Source organism: Culex quinquefasciatus, chromosome 1 (assembly GCF_015732765.1).
Source record: "Culex quinquefasciatus strain JHB chromosome 1, VPISU_Cqui_1.0_pri_paternal, whole genome shotgun sequence".
NCBI lineage: Eukaryota > Metazoa > Arthropoda > Insecta > Diptera > Culicidae > Culex > Culex quinquefasciatus.
The window spans coordinates 116,069,752-116,087,628 of NC_051861.1; the positions used below are offsets into that span (position 1 = coordinate 116,069,752).

General features: G+C 35.8%; 1 protein-coding gene across 2 annotated transcripts in view; it reads left to right on the plus strand.

Moving 5' to 3' along the window:
- The window catches only part of LOC6050116, a 137,325-nt gene that overhangs the window by 59,921 nt on the left and 59,527 nt on the right, over positions 1-17,877 (plus strand). The window contains exon 1 of one of the 2 annotated variants that reach the window (XM_038260626.1): positions 2,127-2,735. The exons of the other annotated variant lie outside the window; for it this stretch is intronic. The gene's annotated coding sequence lies outside the window, so the exon portion shown is untranslated. Of the gene's footprint in view, positions 1-2,126; positions 2,736-17,877 lie in introns of those variants that run through there. 2 annotated transcript variants of the gene reach the window in all.

Below are 17,877 nucleotides of genomic sequence, written 5' to 3' on the forward strand. Positions count from 1 at the left end.
ATTTAAATTTAAATGTTTCATGACGTGCAAAAATGTTACATCATAAATGATGTAACATTCGGAAATATTTTTTTTGAGTATGTTTAATATCGCAAAATTATGGATTTTCTGATAAATGGTGAATTTTTGGAGTTTTGTCATTAGGAGAGTTGTTGCAAATCGGAAGAGGCAACTTTTAGTCTGGTTGAAGTTTAAGGTGGTTCACGATTAGGATGTTTTATAAAATCTAACTTTCCAGAAATATGTTTACGTTCTTTTCTAGAAAGTTTTTGAGCATGCCAATCCAAGCAACTTTGTCAAAAAATAAATAAAACTTTATCTCGCAATCTACGTATTCTACGATCAATTATGTCAATAGCGGCAGAACAAACCTTGAAAAATCAGTTTGTTGAACTTAGCAATTCAGGATTAACATTTAAAGGCAAGAGAGCTCTAAAAAACAAACATTTTCGTTTTTGAAAAACATATTTTGAACTTATGGCTCAAAAGTTACAGCCATTTTAAGGTAAATTATATGCAATTTTAAAACTTAAATATCTCAAAAAGCGTTTGCAAAATTTTAAGCGGCAGGTTGAATTTCATGGGGAGATCTAGCGCTACAAACATTGTCTTCTACACAGAAAAAAAATCATGGTAATATTACATCTGGGAAGAAGTACATCTTTTATGTCAGAAAAAATGTGTAATTTTACCTCTGAAAATGTGTAATTTTACCACTATTTTGGTGTAATGTCGCTTTTTCAGTCTAAATTGAGGTAAAATTACATCATAAAAGAGGTAATATTAAACCTTCCAAAATTACAGCTTCAAAATTTACACAATTTTTTGCTGTGTAACTCGAGATATCATAATTTGAAAATGTCTTTTTTTTCAGGGGAAATGTGTTTGAGATCACCCTAACGAATTTCGACAATTTCCCAACAATGTTTTTTCAATGTAATATCGATTATCGCTTATATTTTGGGTTTTCTAAGGGTTTACATGGTTATTTTATAAAATACAAGCTCTTCCCGGCAAACTTCGTCTTGCCCTTTTTTGGTTTCCTGACGTTTCTTGTTGTTTGCTAATTAAGCCTCCTGTGATCAAAATTTGATTATACGCAACTTTTCCGATACAATCTGCAGATTTTCCGGAATCGGTTCCAGAGTGGCCAAAGTTGTAACTTTTTGGCGTAAGAACCTTCCTTGGGCTTATACGAACCGAACGCAACAAAGAGCGCCTCGATCCGACGTTCCATTCTGAATTGATTCGCGTTCGAACAAAACCTTCGAAATTTGTTATATATATAGATGGCCTGCGCTCTGGTTTGGACCTAGTCGGCTTTCGTAATTACATTTTTCTTATAGCTATTATTAATTATCTTCAGGGACTCAATAACTCTCTAGAGAGAAGAAAAAATCTCAAAAATATTCCTGGAAAGTTAGATTTTACAAAACACCCTAATAGCATCCCTAACCAGTAACCACCCTTACTTTCAACCAGGTCAAAAAATTCCTCTTTCCATTTGCAAAAATTCTTTTGAAGATTTCAAAGCTTCTATTCTTCACCATTTTTTCGGAAATTCATTCTCTACTTTATTTTGCTATCTGGACCACAAACAACAGACAATTTCAGTGTGATTTAAAAAAAAATCTATTTTTTACTCCTTTTGATTGTCATTTAACATGCGTTCTCAATATTTCTTTAATTTTTAAAATTATGAAAAAATATTTAATAATAATTTCACAATTTTTCGAAACTACCTACTCGAAAAATCCTCCCCTCTCCACCACACCCATGCCCTCCAAATCTCCAAGAGCGCACTCTCGCGGCTCCCCAGGCCTGCCGGCCGGCTGGCGATCGGGGGTCTCTGCCAAGAACCGAACTCCGGAGGCGTTTGAATCTCTTATTTATTTATTTAATCCGCTCTACCAAACGCGGGGTGCTGTTGGTTGGTCCGATACACCTTCGCATGCATCACACACCAGTCATCGCCGTCCAGTAACTTGAGCCGGGTAACTCACGCCAACACAAAACACATGAGTTCCCCTTAAGCTGATTTTATTTACTTTTTTTTCTCTCCTCCTTTTGCATTTTTTTTTTCGTCTGTTCTCCAGGCCGGACTTTTTCCGGTCACACTTTCCTGAGCACTGGCTTAGTTTGATTTTAGACGCGAACCGGTTAAGAACGTTTCCCCGCTAGTCTCGCTCTCACTGCAAAAGAGTTCGTCGTCGTCGGTGACAGCGACTTGCGCGACAGTGTGTGACCTCACAAGTGACGAACCCGAAGATTTCGATCGCGGCGCGCGCGGGGCATAACAAAATTTAAGTGTTTTTTCGAGTGTTTTTTTTCGAGGTAATTTATTCCGATTCATGTGTTGTGGGTTTGGTGTGATGATTTGGGTCAAGAAGTAGAGCGACATCTGTGTCGCTGAGAGTGTTTCGCTTTCTGCGGAGAAGATTCCACTGTTTGAAGATTGATACTGAGTCAGTGTCACTACCTGGAGATAACGAGTGCACTATTTATGAGTTTGCACACCAGAAAGAGTGTGTGTTTGTTGTGTACGAAGACGTGCAAGCCAAATAAAGGGAAGAATTTGCGATTCATTTGCATTTGCAGCAGTGAGTGTACCTCATCGGTTTTTTAAGGTGAAAAAAGTTTAAGAAAGTTCGGTGATTCCATCGGGCAAAACAAACGGGAAATCCCTGAAGAAAAAACAACATCAGAGTCATCTCATCTCGCGGAAAAAATAGAAGGTGAGAACGGAAATGTTTTCCGGATTAGACAAAAAAAAAGATCCAACTGCTGCTGCTTGCTTTTAATGATAAACACCATCATTAAAAATTCCCGAAAAAGGGAAACACTACTTCGCAACGCCTCCGCGCCAAATAGCCCAAAGCTCCAAGACATCTCAGAAACTGTTAGATCGTGCGAAAAAATCAGCTTTTTGGGAGACCTCCGCAGCGCGTGAGGTCAGCTCGAAGTTGTTTCGAATGTGAAATTATAATTTGTTTCGTGCATTCATTTGATCACTTTCAAATATATTTGCATGACAATGTGAAGGGGGAAAGGTTCTCAGCTTATTTTTTTAGTATTGTTAGTTTTTTGTCTACTTCGCTTAATAGAGCGTCCAATTTATGTTCTTACATTCAAGGTTAAAAAATGTATTATAATAGTTAAATAAATGTGAGTGGTTTATTTCAATAAATTAATATTTGTTTCCTATAGTTTTATAATTCTTTCAACCTACACACTTAGATTTTTTTACCGAATTCGGTAAAGTTTACCGAATTTTCAACTGCTGAACAGTTCGGTAATTTGAAAATTACCGAATTCGGTAAAAACTTACCGAAATTCGGTAATGAAGTTCATCATACAACCGAAATTCGGTAAAACTTTGTTCATTTTGACAGAATCTACCAATCTAAACATTACCGATTTTTCAACCACCGAATTTGGGAAATAAATCTAAGTGTGTACACTTAGATTTGTTTACCGTATTCGGTAAATTTTAACATTTTTTCAACTGCTGAACAGTTCGGTAAACTGAAAACAACCGAATTTAGTAAAATCTTACTGAAATTCAATAATGAAGTTCATTATTGTTCATCTTACTACCGATTTTCGGTTATTTTTGGTTCATTTTGACAGACGATTTACCGATCTAAACTTTACCGACTTTTCAACTACCGAATTCGGTTAAGAAATCTAAGTGTCCAAAATTTAACTTCTTCATAATTCTACACAGTTTAAAAATCATGCTACATCGCAAAATGTTTGTGGATTTTGTGTCAACAAAAAGGGAGATTAAATTTGAAATTTTCAAAATTTCATTTTTTTATTTAAATTTTTCACGTTTTCCAATTTAAAATTTATTGATTTGTATGAAACTTTATCCATCAATTTCCTATGATCAACTAAGCTAGTTTGCATCTTTTCAAGTTGACATGCAATTTTGGGGGTTGTCCATACAAAGTTCCATGATTTTTTTTTTAATTGGAGTCTTCGGAATAGTTGTAGAATGATCAAGTATATTCAAGAAAAAAAATTTAACACTCCAAAAACAATATCAATTTCAATCAAATGTCAATAGATTTTAACAAATAGTAGCAACTTTGATTTTCTTATTTGTTTTATATGTTTTAGTAAACATCACAAAAATGCAAAATTTCCTGTTAAATAGACTTAGTTATGAATTTTTCGATCTGACCTGTGGTTACTTTGACCTTGCAAAAAAATAGAATTACAGAAAAAAAATATTATTTTTTGCAATTCCGTTTAGAAATGAATTATTTTTCCTGTCCACCACCACCAAAAAACAAAAAAACAGTGCTGAATCGTTTAATATAGCACTCATTTGAGTGCTGAAAAAATCAACTTTTCAGCACTTGTAATTTATAGCTGTAATTTTAAAATTTCGATAATGTTTTTATTATCTGACATACGAAGTCAAATCAATGCTACAAAAGTTGAAAAAAATCAATTAAGTGAATGCCAATTTTATTTGAAGTCCCGGATCAACTCGTATCGTTTTGCACACTTTGGCAAAATGTTCAATTCCCTGAGTGATCTTATGCCTGTGGATATTCGGACGATACCAGCGCTACCTGTCAACAATATTCTGAATCGATCTTTTTCCCATTCCATTTTTGCATTCCCATACCAACTTTAATGTCACCTACTGTTCAGTAGGGTGACAATAAAAATAATCGACCTCAGGGATACCCTCTGATTAAGCATTAAGCAAAAATAAGTAACTGTGAAAAATTTTAGCGAAATCTGTTTAGGTTTAAGGGATCGTTAAAGCTGCTGAAAAAAAAAACTTTTCATACAGAAACGTCTTCTATAAATCGCTAATAATTCTTCAGGGTTAGCTCGGATCGTTTTGCGGTCTTCGACAAAGTTGTTTGTCAATAAATTTTACATAAAAATCTTACACTTGATAATGATCCAACACATTTAACCCCACCTTTTGGTGGCATTTTTAAATTTATGCTCTTCCCCATACATTTTTGCGATTTTTTCCATACAAACTTCAACAAGAAAAAGTGACCCTCAAATCTTAACCGATTTGACTCAAAATTGGCACAGTTACTTATTTATGTCTAAAAAATCAAACCAGAGGGTATTTCTTTGGATTTTCCAGAATTTTAATATTTTTTTCTTGTCACCCTACTGTTATTGGTATTGAAGAACTGGCAACACTGTTTCAGTTGTTAGTCCATACACGAAGTTTACATAATTTTTCTTAGCTAGGTGAGATGAATTTTATACGAAATTGCTTCCGAAACTGTCCTAAGATTGAGATTAACATCCGCATTTTTTTTAATTTTATTTTAGAAAAATAGATTTTAAAGATCTGGCAACACTGTTGTAAAATATTATTTATCAAACAATATATTCTAGAGGTGGGCAAAAAATGAGCGAGCCGTTCAAAGATCCGGTTCACTAAAAAGAACGAACGAACCATGGCTCACAAAAAAACAACCGCGGCTCTTTTTGAAACTCAGGTATTTTGATAGAACCGTTCCAAATGGAATGATTTTTAAATTTTTGTCTTTTTTTAAGTTTAAAAATATAATTCATTGAATGTACCGCAAATTGTAGTATTAAATTTGTTTTTGAGAAATGAAAATGTAATAGCAAATATTTAAATGCTTGCAAATGTATTAAAGTATTATCCTGATAAAAATTTGAGCATTTCAAAATGCCCAACTTTGACATTTTGGAAAAAAATGAATTGGCCTGATTAAACTTTTGCATTTATATACTAAAATAAACTCAGAGTTCGGAAACTCACTCACGAGGCACTCAACTATGAGGAAAAACTAAGTTACCTGCGAGTAAATTACTCATCACTCTCGGTGAGTGTGAGGGCCTTCCTCATTTACTCACAAAGAGGGCTTTGAGCGCTCATGAGGGCTATTTTAGAAAACAAATTTCGAGATGTCGAACTCTAGATCGGTGATTTTCTTGTTCACTCAACAGCGAAAAAGTAGTCCTGATGGTAGAGGCGCAGAGCTATCAATTAGATGTTTTTGTATCACAGTGGTTCAATTCCTGATTTTTATCTGTTTTTTTTCAGCGAGTTTATTTTTTTAATCACATAGTTTGTTGTCAGCTTCCAGCTGTCCTACCGACGGATAGGTTAGAGGTTGTTTAGACGGGGGATGCCTCTGCGGGTGGATTTTTACAGCTTTACCAGCAGTGGATGGCCGTGTTGCTGAGGTAAGTGGCCACTCCCGGTCGTCGACAGTTGTACAAATGTGTTTTGGTTCAGCATCGGGACATGCCGAAGAAGTTGCAGTAGCCGCCGGTGGCTTTGGCTTGGAGGTTCACTGAAAACTAAAAAAGGCCGATCCAGTGCTTTAAACAGCTTTAGGCTAGCGCCACCGGCGGCTGCTGAGGCTCCACTGGCGTGTCCTGGTTCTTAGGCAAGACATATTGGTAGAACTGTCAGCGATCGGAAGTGGCCACAGTTGCACAGCTGTCGAAGGGAGTGACCACCATTACCCACAGCAACACGGCCATCTTCTTTTGGTATGGCTGCCAACATCCACCCGCAGAAGCTGCCCCCGTATGCGGCCTCCGATTTGTCCTGCGGTAGGTCTATCCACAACGGATTCGACCGGTCACCAATCTTAAAATTATGAAATTAATTGCCCATCTATTGGACTTTGACAATCCCAGGTTTCTTTTGAAGCAATGAAAAAAATTACAGACAGACAAAAAAAGAATATTGATACCACATTAATACCAACCCTGAACCTTCGGATTTATAGACATTGACGCTACCTCCAATGTACAACCGATTAATAAAGACACATGATTTTGAATTGATGTTGTCATTGATTTTGTAAATAACAAATTGTTGGAAACGGCCTACTCACACCCTCATTTTACTCAAATATGAGTAAATTTACTCAGCCCTCACACTCACGGTGAGTATCGAGAGTGTTTGCTGTGAGGAAACCTACTCGATTTGTGAGTGTGAGTGGTTTTCCGAACTCTGAAATAAACACAATAATATTGATAGAATTGTTTTCTCCAAAATCCTAGATTTAAATTTGGGTGCTCTCCACATCCAATTATTCTAACGTTTAGGTTCGAATAGAAACCTTGATAAAGAGACCGCCAAGAACTATGGTTTTCAAGCAAATCATCTCATTAAAATAGCCTTTTCATCAAAATTTTGATAGAGAGCGGAAGAGCCGCTCATTTTAATGAGCGAACGAAAATGCGCAGCTCCTTAAAAATAGCGGTTTTGCCCACCTCTAATATATTCTAAGCTGAGTGCTGAGAATTGGAATTAAAACACCTTTGCTGCACATATGTTGGATTACAATGAGTCGTAATATTCAAAAGTTTTGGCAACTCTGTCTTGAGATATTGCTTCCTAAAAAGAATTAATAAACTTTTTTTGGTCCGTAATTGTACGTTTTTATGAATATTATATTCCGACTGTATAGTATATCAATTTAAGTATTTACGGATACATAAAATAAATTCTGACAATCTGGGAGCACTGTCAGGAGATTTTGCTAGTTTAAAAAAAACGACAAGATTTTTGTCGGATTTACATCATCATTTTGTAAGAAAGGCTCTATTTCATCTCTTGGTGATATTAAACCGGGTTTTTCAAACAAAGTTCATGTAAACAGTAATGGTTTGCTCTAAAGCAAATGTCCCTTAATTGGGCCTAGAACCAAATGTCTATCCAAGATTCTCTTCCACAGTTCAGATTCAAACCCTAACTAGATCCATTACTTTATCCGGCTGTGCATTCTATATTATGGTGTCTTTCCTGAAACTTCCACTGTCAATAATTTCTTGCATTTATATATTTATAATTTCTTAAGGTGGTATTCAATTAAGGGAAATTTCATTTGCAGTTTTTTGACACTCTTGCATTGTCCGAGTATTTTTGACAGTTGGTTTACCGTTTTATTTTTAAACTACCAAATTTGGAAAATAAATCTAGGAGTCGGCAATATTGACTTCAGCCTTAGAAAGAGCTTTTCAACGCACAACCGTGCAATTTTATATCTCGCTTCTCTGATCTAAATCAGGCCAAGATCACACACCTCTCGCAGCAGTAAAGAACCGTCAGTCAGTCTCAGATGGTGGGTGTTACCCAGGCCCGTGATACTGACGTAGCTTGCTGAAGCCGCCACCAAATGTTTGGTGGCGCTGTTTCGGGATTAACATTTCAGAGGGTCACAAATCAAAATATAATAAATCTTATTTAATTTTTTTGGAAAAAAAAGTCCTGTTGCTGCTCGAAATGATTCTTTTAACTGAAATAAACCAAAAATGCCACCAACAACAATATATGTCTAGCATCAGTTCTCAGGCAAAGCTTACCAGCAGGTGTCTTTTTAAAATCATCTGAAATGTATTTCGCAAATTCTAATTTGGCCAATTAACTTACAGATCATCATAATTTTAATTTTTATCTGCAATTTGAGGCGGTTGAACCAATATGTGAGCTCAACTATGTTGTTGAGAAACCTTAAGAGCGAGTCCACGAACAGGGCATAGTCCATTGTTAGGGACGTCGTGGAGCTCACCATACAGTTTCGAGGAAGCATGGTACATTTTACCACATTTACGTTTTTGAGTCAAACAAACCAACTTCTATGGTACCCGTGGTTTGAATGTGTTGGTAAATTTTCGACCTGAAAACCTTCTATGAACAGCTGTTTTTGAACATAAAAGTTCAAATTTAGAAACTAATTTTGCGTCTAATCTATAACTGAAACCAATAAAAAAAATATCCAAATATTGTGCTAAAACAATGATAAAATCACTTCCCAATTCAACCCATGTGTCCCGATTTGCCCCGGATAATTGTACACATTTAATTTAATTTTAACTAACAAAACAAAAATAAAGAAAAAAATATTTTCGTCCATTCGATTTTGCGCCCTTTTCGTCATGTTACTCCCCATAATTTTGACACTAGACACCAAAACTTTGGTACTTTTTAGGCTTCAGTGACATTGTATGCAGATGACAGCCGTAGCATCCCCGTGGTGTTACCCGCAGACTGTCTCTACTGCCATACTGTCACCTCTCGTCGCCATAAATCCGCCACTCCGAGGTCTCTGAACAAACAGCCGTTACCGGGCTGATCTCACTCTCTTGCGCTCTCTAACTTATATTACGCGAAGGTGGAAGTTCTTGACCGAAAAGGTTTGCGCGTGCGGGTTGAACAACCAGGAAATGCACGGTCTTTGGTGGAATTTCGGAATCCGAGAGCTTCTACAATCGGAAAGACTCTAGCGTTGATGATGATGATGATGATGATGATGGGGAAATGTAAATTCGGACCATCTGGCGTGGTGCGAATCTGAGCACTGAACCAATTTCGACAGCTTCTTGTTCGCTCCCAATCGCGCCGGCGCAGGTTTGCGGCAGGTCGATGTTCTTGAACCGACCAACCAACCAACAGCTGGAGGGGGGTTCGACCAACGGGAACGCGCGGCGCAAGGTTGTGTTGAAGTTGCCAAATTGAAAGCGGCGAAAACGAAAGATTTCGACGCAGTTGGCGCCACCAAATTCGAAAATTAACGTTTTTTGGGGAGTTCTTTGTCAGCGTGCACGCTTCGCGTGCGGTAAACAAAGAGCTGTCACTTTGGAAAAAAGCTTCCAGTTGAAAAGGGTTTGCCAAACTTCAAGCTGTTTTTTTCTTGGGGTTCGCAATTTCTTCCCCTTCGTGAACAATTGCCATTCCACCCGGTCAAGTTCACCGCGCGGTCGGCAGGTTCCGGCATCCATAAATAGCTAGAAATTCCGTGCTTCGTTCCGCTGCACTGTTTCAATCGCATAAAGCATATTTTATTCCTTTGCCCTTCTTGTTGTTGTTGTTCGTCTCAAGCTTTCCCTGTACCTGAAGAACAGCGATTATGTTCTACGTGGTTTTATTTTATCTACCGACGTTTTTTTTTACCTCTACTCCACGCTGCACTTCTATGGCATGAGTCAGTCAGAAATTCCTGGGCAGCCAAAGGGGGCGCCACTTTAAGGTGTACTTAAGAGCAGGGTTTTATTGCTCTTTTAGGTAAATTCGATTAGTCAGAGCTAATTTTCCCCTAATTGGAAGGCACTTTCGACGAGATTTGAAGCTTTTAATCTAAGTTTTTATTATTTTTTCCCCTTAAACGTTGGTGGACCCCTCGCGCAGTCACGTGGAATGTCTTATCAGTTACTGTTTAGGTATCGTTCTTGTGGTTCCAGCTGGACTGAGCTTCAGCGGGAAATGCTGTCTGGTATGACTCAGAGCCCCGCAACGACGTCGTTGTTGAACATAATGCTCGATAGATAGGAATTTCGAAGCCGCTTTGCTTCAGCTGGTTCATAGAGTGGTGTTCAAGACTGTACCTGTCTTACCTTTTGTATTGTTTACCTTTATCTGTCAAACGCTGTCCCTTGACAGTTAGCTACCTCCTTGAATGATTCACTTTGGTTGCGCTCGAAACATCAATGTAAACATTGGTGGAGGTAAGCCATCTGTCAAACGCAGAGTTCAAACTCAGTGTTCAATCTTGAACATAAATCTAAGCAAGGGGCTCTCTTGAAGGCAAATTAGCGTTTTATTGAGGCATTTCTGCGCTGAAGCGCGAAGCGCTGGACGAACCTAAAAACAAAAGCGCCACCAGCCGGTGCGAAAATGAACCCCGAGAAGGCGGTTCCGTCCGCGGACCGTTCGTCAGATCGTGTTAGACTGGTTCGAGGGTTTGTTTGGGATGTTTTGAGGAAGAAAGTGGTCAATGTTACAACAAGACTCAGATTTGACTTAACTCGGATCACTTCGTGATCTTCGACAAAACTTATCTAGATCGAATCGACTAAAACTGAACTAGTCTATTGAGCATGGCTTTTCGTTCGATTGTGTGGGAGCGATTTATGGAGCTGGCGGAGAATCGAACAGCAATCGAGCAAGAATTTGAAGTAATGGTCCAATAATTGGACGGGGGAATGGTTGGCGCTGAGAAGAGGAGGAGGATATCGGATCTGCAGAAGAACGGTACCTAACGAAATTTAGATTTAGGGGAGTGTATAATAACATTCCAGGTTGAGCTGCGGATCCGACGGCGTTGGATCGCGTTGGAAAATGCGGGTTGGGGAGATTTTTTGACTAGAGTTGTAAATATATTTATAGTTGTAGTTTTCAAGTTTCGAAAATTTGAAGATTTCAGTCACTTTTTTCTTCATCGATTGGATAATTTGTTGTGAAAAATTTCTCCCTACAAATTTGACAGCACATCGATTTGACATCTGTCACAACAATGGGTCAAGACTGTATATCATAGGTACGCGTCATCTCGCTTTGCTCAAATATGAGTGCATCACACCGTGCCACTAAAACCAAAACAATAACAAAAGAAAAATTGGCTGATGCACGAAGTGATTTATTTAGCTTTTTTCGGCACCCTTTGATAACGTCAAACCATACAAAATTGCTGCCGGATCTATTCCAGGAGAGATCTGGAAAAAGATCCGGCAGCAATTTGTATTAATTTGACGTTTGCTGAGGGTGCCGAAAAGTTTGGTTATGTTCTGCTTGCAAAAGACATTGGACCTCGCTAGGGAAACAACAAACATAAACAAATTCAGTGACAACCGCACCGCTAAACATTTATCCAAGTTGGCAGCACGCACATGTCAAAATCACTCAATTTTCATCAAAACCGAACCTACTCAGAATTGAGTAAATGGGGCATCTGTCAGGTTTGAGTGAATTTCACTCAGAATTCAACGAATATTGAGTGGAATTCACCCAGAATTAAGTCAAATTGACAGAAGCTTTGTTTACTCATTTCTGAGTTCAGTTTTGACGAAAACTGAGTGATTTTGAATAAGCGTGCACCTAACGTTAAAGAGTAAAACAATTTAAAAAGGCATAATATTGAGATTCTTTAGTTTGACCTTGATTTACTGTTTGTCTAAATCTAATCTAATCTAATCAAACACAAACGCAGCCAGTCCGAAGAAAGCATCCTGGAAGAACATGTGATTAGATTACGCCCCATGTTCTTTCTTGTCAATATTAATGATTGTAGTACATTCGAGCATCCCCGAAACGTATTACACTCATAAAAGCGGCCAGGCCTACTGCGTTGCATTAACCGCAGAGAGGATTCTGTGAACGGATCACATTTCACAGAATCTTGATTTACTGTTTGTTCACAAACTTACTACGATTCGTTTTAAATGTCTTGCTTGATATCATAAATCATCTTTTATTCAACACCTTCAACGCTAAAAATCACCAGCAAAGAGATATGATTTATGTGTCACGCCAAAAACAACAAAACAAGACACAGACAAACTATTTATTTTCCCAGAAACGACCGTTTGCTTAGACAAAACCAGTTTGTTGTTATTGTCTCCGGGCACGTAAACATTAGCCATCGTCAGTTTCCTTGTTCCTGTCCTTTTTAGGAGATTTGCCCGTGTCATCTTAATGAACCATTTTGCTCGGCAATCACGTACCTGACTTGAGTGACTTGTCAAATTTCCTCATCTTCACGTTTCGATGCACCATCTTTTTCTGCGGTTTTAAGCGCAAAATTTAGCTTCGTGATGATTCAAATTTGATATCAGCAGTTTGACTCTAAACTGCGCTCATCAATCTATGAGTGAAATTTAAAACTTTTCGAACCGGAACCCTTAAATTGAGCTCAAGATTATGAGCGGGCAACCAAAACATAGGGTAAGGTGGCATTTATTTGTCACCTTAATTTTTTTTCAGAGCTTGTCTTGAATTTTAGTAACCTTGATTTTCAAAATTATGTGACAATTTCTTGGAAAAATATCTAAATTGCTTGAAAATTAAATTAAAAAAAAAACTTGTTGCACTGCTGTTGCAGTTTTGGTTGCAGCAACAATTGGGTAACCTTTTTTAGTTGAACAACCCAAAATAGCGCAAATCCCCTTAAAATAGTGAAAATAATAATGCTCACTCCATCAGAAACCTACTCAAAACGATCAGACTGACAGCCAGGCTGAAAGGTTGGCTGCTCCGAATGTGGTTTAAACATACGCGAGCCGCTTTACCCCTGTGTTGTGGTGGCAGCGCAATTGGTGCGTACCAAACCACAGCTGTTAATCAATTATCTGTGTGTGTGTGTACCACACTCGCGCCACGATTGGGTACCCTAGACAAGGTGCAAATATCTTTAAAGATCCCCCCTCCAGCAGTTTTCGCTTCGGTTGCTTTTGACCGCGAAACATGCGATCTGTCAGATGAAAAAGGGGAGTTGAGTTTGTTGTGATTGCATGTTTTTTTTTGAAAATTGCTTGAAAAATTATTGAAGAAAGTTTTTTTTCAATAACAAACTTTTTTATGTAAACAAACAACTCATTCCGCTCACATTCAATATAAACATTCGTAGAATTATGGAATAAACTGTTTGTTTACATCCAAGGTTACGCCTTTTGAAAAGTTACCAAAAATCACCAAACAGTTGGACATGTTTTGGTGACATTACCCTTCGCAAACTATTTGTCACGTACACCCTCATTTCAAAACACTCAGTTTTCGTCAAAACCGGACCTACTCAGAAATGAGTAAATGGGGCATCTGTCAGATTTAGTGAATTTCACTCAGATCTGGGTGAGTTATTCCACTCGAACTCTGAGTGAAATGATCTCAACTCTGACTGATGCCCTATTTACTAATTTCTGATAAGGTTCGGTCTTGACGCCAAGTGAGTGATTTTGAATGTGCGTGTATCTTATACATTATATCGAATTCAATCAAAACAATTCACAATCTTGCTTACCTCAGTCGATGTTTACACTGGAAAAGAGTTTGTTTACACACAAAATCAGAGGTACCCCTCAAAAAGGGTTAGATTTACCCTTTTATCTGTCAACACAAGGTAAACAAACCCTTCTTGAGGGTTATTTCTACCCTTTTTTAAATTTGTTACCGGTGGTAACTAGAGATCCTTAATATAGAGACTGGTCGAAGGGAATTTGACGTACCCAAGCAGACACGAGTTTGACGTATCCAAACGAGCATTTGCCTTTACGACCAGAAAAACTTATCAGTGTTGCCAAACTCAAAACATACGTTGCCAGATCGATTTAGCCAGCTTAGACCAGTCTCCCTATTAAGGGTCTCTAGTTGTAACCTTTTGCAAAGGGATAACGACGGGTAAACTCAAAAAAGGGTGGAAGTAACCCTCAAAAAGGGTTGGTTTACCTTGTGTTGACAGATAAAGGGTAAATCTAACCCTTTATGAGGGGTACTTCTGATTTTGAGTGTGATTTTGACAGTTTGCAAGTTTAGGTTACCTCAATGTTGGCTAACCTTAGATTTGCTTAAAATCAATGCATTTCAATGTTAATCAACGATAAAACAAAGTTAGGTTTGGGAAATTTCGCTTCAGAAAGAACAAGAAAACGTACTACAGCTTCAACACTCTTTTACTCCAAAGAATTTACCGAGTCATTCATGCGTACAGTACAACTGCTTCACACGTGTTCGTAACCCCTTCTTTTGACGCGCCTCTAAACGTATAACACATTCCACACCTTTAACACTGGCTCTATTGCCGTCTGACACTTCTTCTTCTTCTTCTTCTCCTTCTCTACAAAGCGGAACCGACTCAAAACAAGCCGTTCAAGCTCGCACACTTGTTCTATCCAATGCTTTCCTTTTTATTTTTACTCTTTTCTTCCTCTCTCTTTTACCATTTACGTTATTTATTTAACCCCGGTCACGTCACACCCGACTCAAAGGGTCGGAACGTGCCGCCGTCGCCGTCAGAATGCATTCTTTGGTTAGGTCAAGCTGAACGTTGGAATTTTTTAAACCATTCAAGTCAGCTTGTAGTCGTAGTTCGACGAGGAGCCACATTTGACACGAGTGGCGCCACCGTTGTCGTTTGATTCTATCCGAACTAAACATTAACAAAAATGAGTCTTTCGATTTTAACGTGTACGTTTCTCGTTTGACAAAGAAACAGCTGTCAAAAAGTTTCAGTGACATTAGTAAACTCAACATCGGACTACATTTAGTTTGTGTCGGCCCGACAAGGGGAAAATTTTGCTAATTTCGTACCGGATAGGACCAAGAAACCGTAATGAAATTTTTATTTAATTTAACACAACTGCAAACGTCAGCTTGGCCCCGCAAATCGGCACATCGTTGCGGTACAACGCCGTCGAAAGGTAGTACCTTCCCGCGGGCAAATTGCGCAAAATGCTGTACTGCAGGGTGAAATTGGACACAGAGTACGCCCCTGCCCGGAGTGGACATTGCTGCTGCTGCTGCTGCCGGGTAGGGTGCACCGTGATGTGCCATACGGCGCTGCCTTTGGCTAGAATTTGACAGATTTTGACCTGCTGCCACACGATGCCGAGATCCCGGTGGGGCAGAACTTTGAACAGTTCCGAGTACAGCTTGAAGTCTCCGTTGGCGGGGATGTCCTGCCGGAGAAAGACCGTACCGGACAGCGCTTGGTCCACGATGTTGAGACTGTCAAATCTGAAGTAGTTCAGGTCACAGGAAGGGTTGCGAGTGAGCGTCTCCAGGTTGATTTTGGGTTTGAGCTGTGATTTTATGTAAATTTTGAAGAACATTGAGTTCAAGGCAAAACCGATTATTTTTTTACCATTGGTTGAATTTGACACATGGCTGATGTGCAAAGTAATAGAAAAAATGATTTGAATAACATGTTTACTTCGTAGAGATCAACAGACAACTGAATTTTGAGTCTCATTTTGATTTCGGACTGTTTTGTAGGTCATTAAAAGCAAATTACTTATAATTAAGCTGAACAATACATTACACTAAAACGCCATTAGTATGACAGAAAATTAGATCACTTTTTCAATTTGACATCTCGCTCGCCACAATTTTCAATTTTTATTAAAATTTTCAAGATTTCAGAACTTCAAAAAAAATCTAAAATTTCAGAATTCTTAGAATTTTTATTTTTTTTAGAATTTTCAGAATTTTTAAAATTTTTAATTAAAAAAAAGGAATTTAAAAAAAAATTCTGAGTTCTTAATTTTTTAAACTTTTCTGATTTTTTTTATAATTTACAATAAGTTCAGGATATTTAGAATTTTCAGAATTTTTAGGATTTGCAGAATTTTTAGAATGTTCAGAATTTTTAAAATTTTCAGAATTTTCAAAATTTTAAAATTTTTAAAAATTTTCAATTTTTTTTAAATTTTCAAAATTTCTAATTTTCTGAATTTTTAAATTTTCAGATCTTTTTTTAATTTTTAGAAATTTTAGAATTTTAAATTTTTCAAAAAAATTTCTGAATTTTATGAATTTTATGAATTTGATGAATTTTCTGAATTTTCTGAATTTTCTGAATTTTCTAAATTTTCTGAATTTTCTGAATTTTCTGAATTTTCTGAATTTTCTGAATTTTCTAAATTTTATGAATTTTCTGAATTTTCTGAAATTTCTGAATTTTCTAAATTTTTGGATTTTTTTTAATTTTCTGAATTTTCTGAATTTTCTGAATTTTCTGAATTTTCTGAATTTTCTGAATTTTCTGAATTTTCTGAATTTTCTTAATTTTCTGAATTTTCTGAATTTTCTGAATTTTCTGAATTTTCTGAATTTTCTGAATTTTCTGAATTTTATAAATTTTCTGAATTTTCTGAATTTTCTGAATTTTTTTGAATTTTCTGAATTTTCTGAATTTTCTAAATTTTCTGAATTTTCTTAATTTTCTGAATTTTCTGAATTTTCTGAATTTTCTGAATTTTCTGAATTTTCTGAATTTTCTGAATTTTTTGAATTTTCTGAATTTTTTGAATTTTCTGAATTTTCTGAAATTTCTGAATTTTCTGAATTTTCTGAATTTTCTGAATTTTCTGAATTTTCTGAATTTTCTGAATTTTCTGAATTTTCTGAATTTTCTGAATTTTCTAAATTTTCTGAAATTTCTGAATTTTATGAATTTTCTGAATTTTCTGAATTTTCTGAATTTTCTGAATTTTCTGAATTTTCTGAATTTTCTGAATTTTCTGAATTGTCTGAATTGTCTGAATTTTCTGAATTTTCTGTATTTTCTGTATTTTCTAAATTTTCTATAATTTTTGAGTTTTTTGAACTTTCTGAATTTTCTGAATTTTCTGAGTTTTCTGAGTTTTCTGAATTTTCTAAATTTTCTAAATTTTCTAAATTTTCTAAATTTTCTATAATTTTTGAGTTTTTTGAATTTTCTGAATTTTCTGAGTTTTCTGAATTTTCAGAATGTTCTAATTTTTTTAAATTTTCTAATTTTTCTAAATTTTCTGAATTTTCTGAGTTTTCTAAATTTTCTATATTTTCTAAATTTTCTAAATTTTCTAAATTTTCTAAATTTTCTAAATTTTCTAAATTTTTTAAATTTTCTAAATTTTCTAAATTTTCTAAATTTTCTAAATTTTCTAAATTTTCTAAATTTTCTAAATTTTCTAAATTTTCTAAATTTTCTAAATTTTCTAAATTTTCTAAATTTTCTAAATTTTCTAAATTTTCTAAATTTTCTAAATTTTCTAAATTTTCTAAATTTTCTAAATTTTCTAAATTTTCTAAATTTTCTAAATTTTCTAAATTTTCTAAATTTTCTAAATTTTCTAAATTTTCTAAATTTTCTAAATTTTCTAAATTTTCTAAATTTTCTAAATTTTCTAAATTTTCTAAATTTTCTAAATTTTCTAAATTTTCTAAATTTTCTAAATTTTCTAAATTTTCTAAATTTTCTAAATTTTCTAAATTTTCTAAATTTTCTAAATTTTCTAAATTTTCTAAATTTTCTAAATTTTCTAAATTTTCTAAATTTTCTAAATTTTCTAAGTTTTCTAAATTTTCTAAATTTTCCAAATTTTCTAAATTTTCTAAATTTTCTAAATTTTCTAAATTTTCTAAATTTT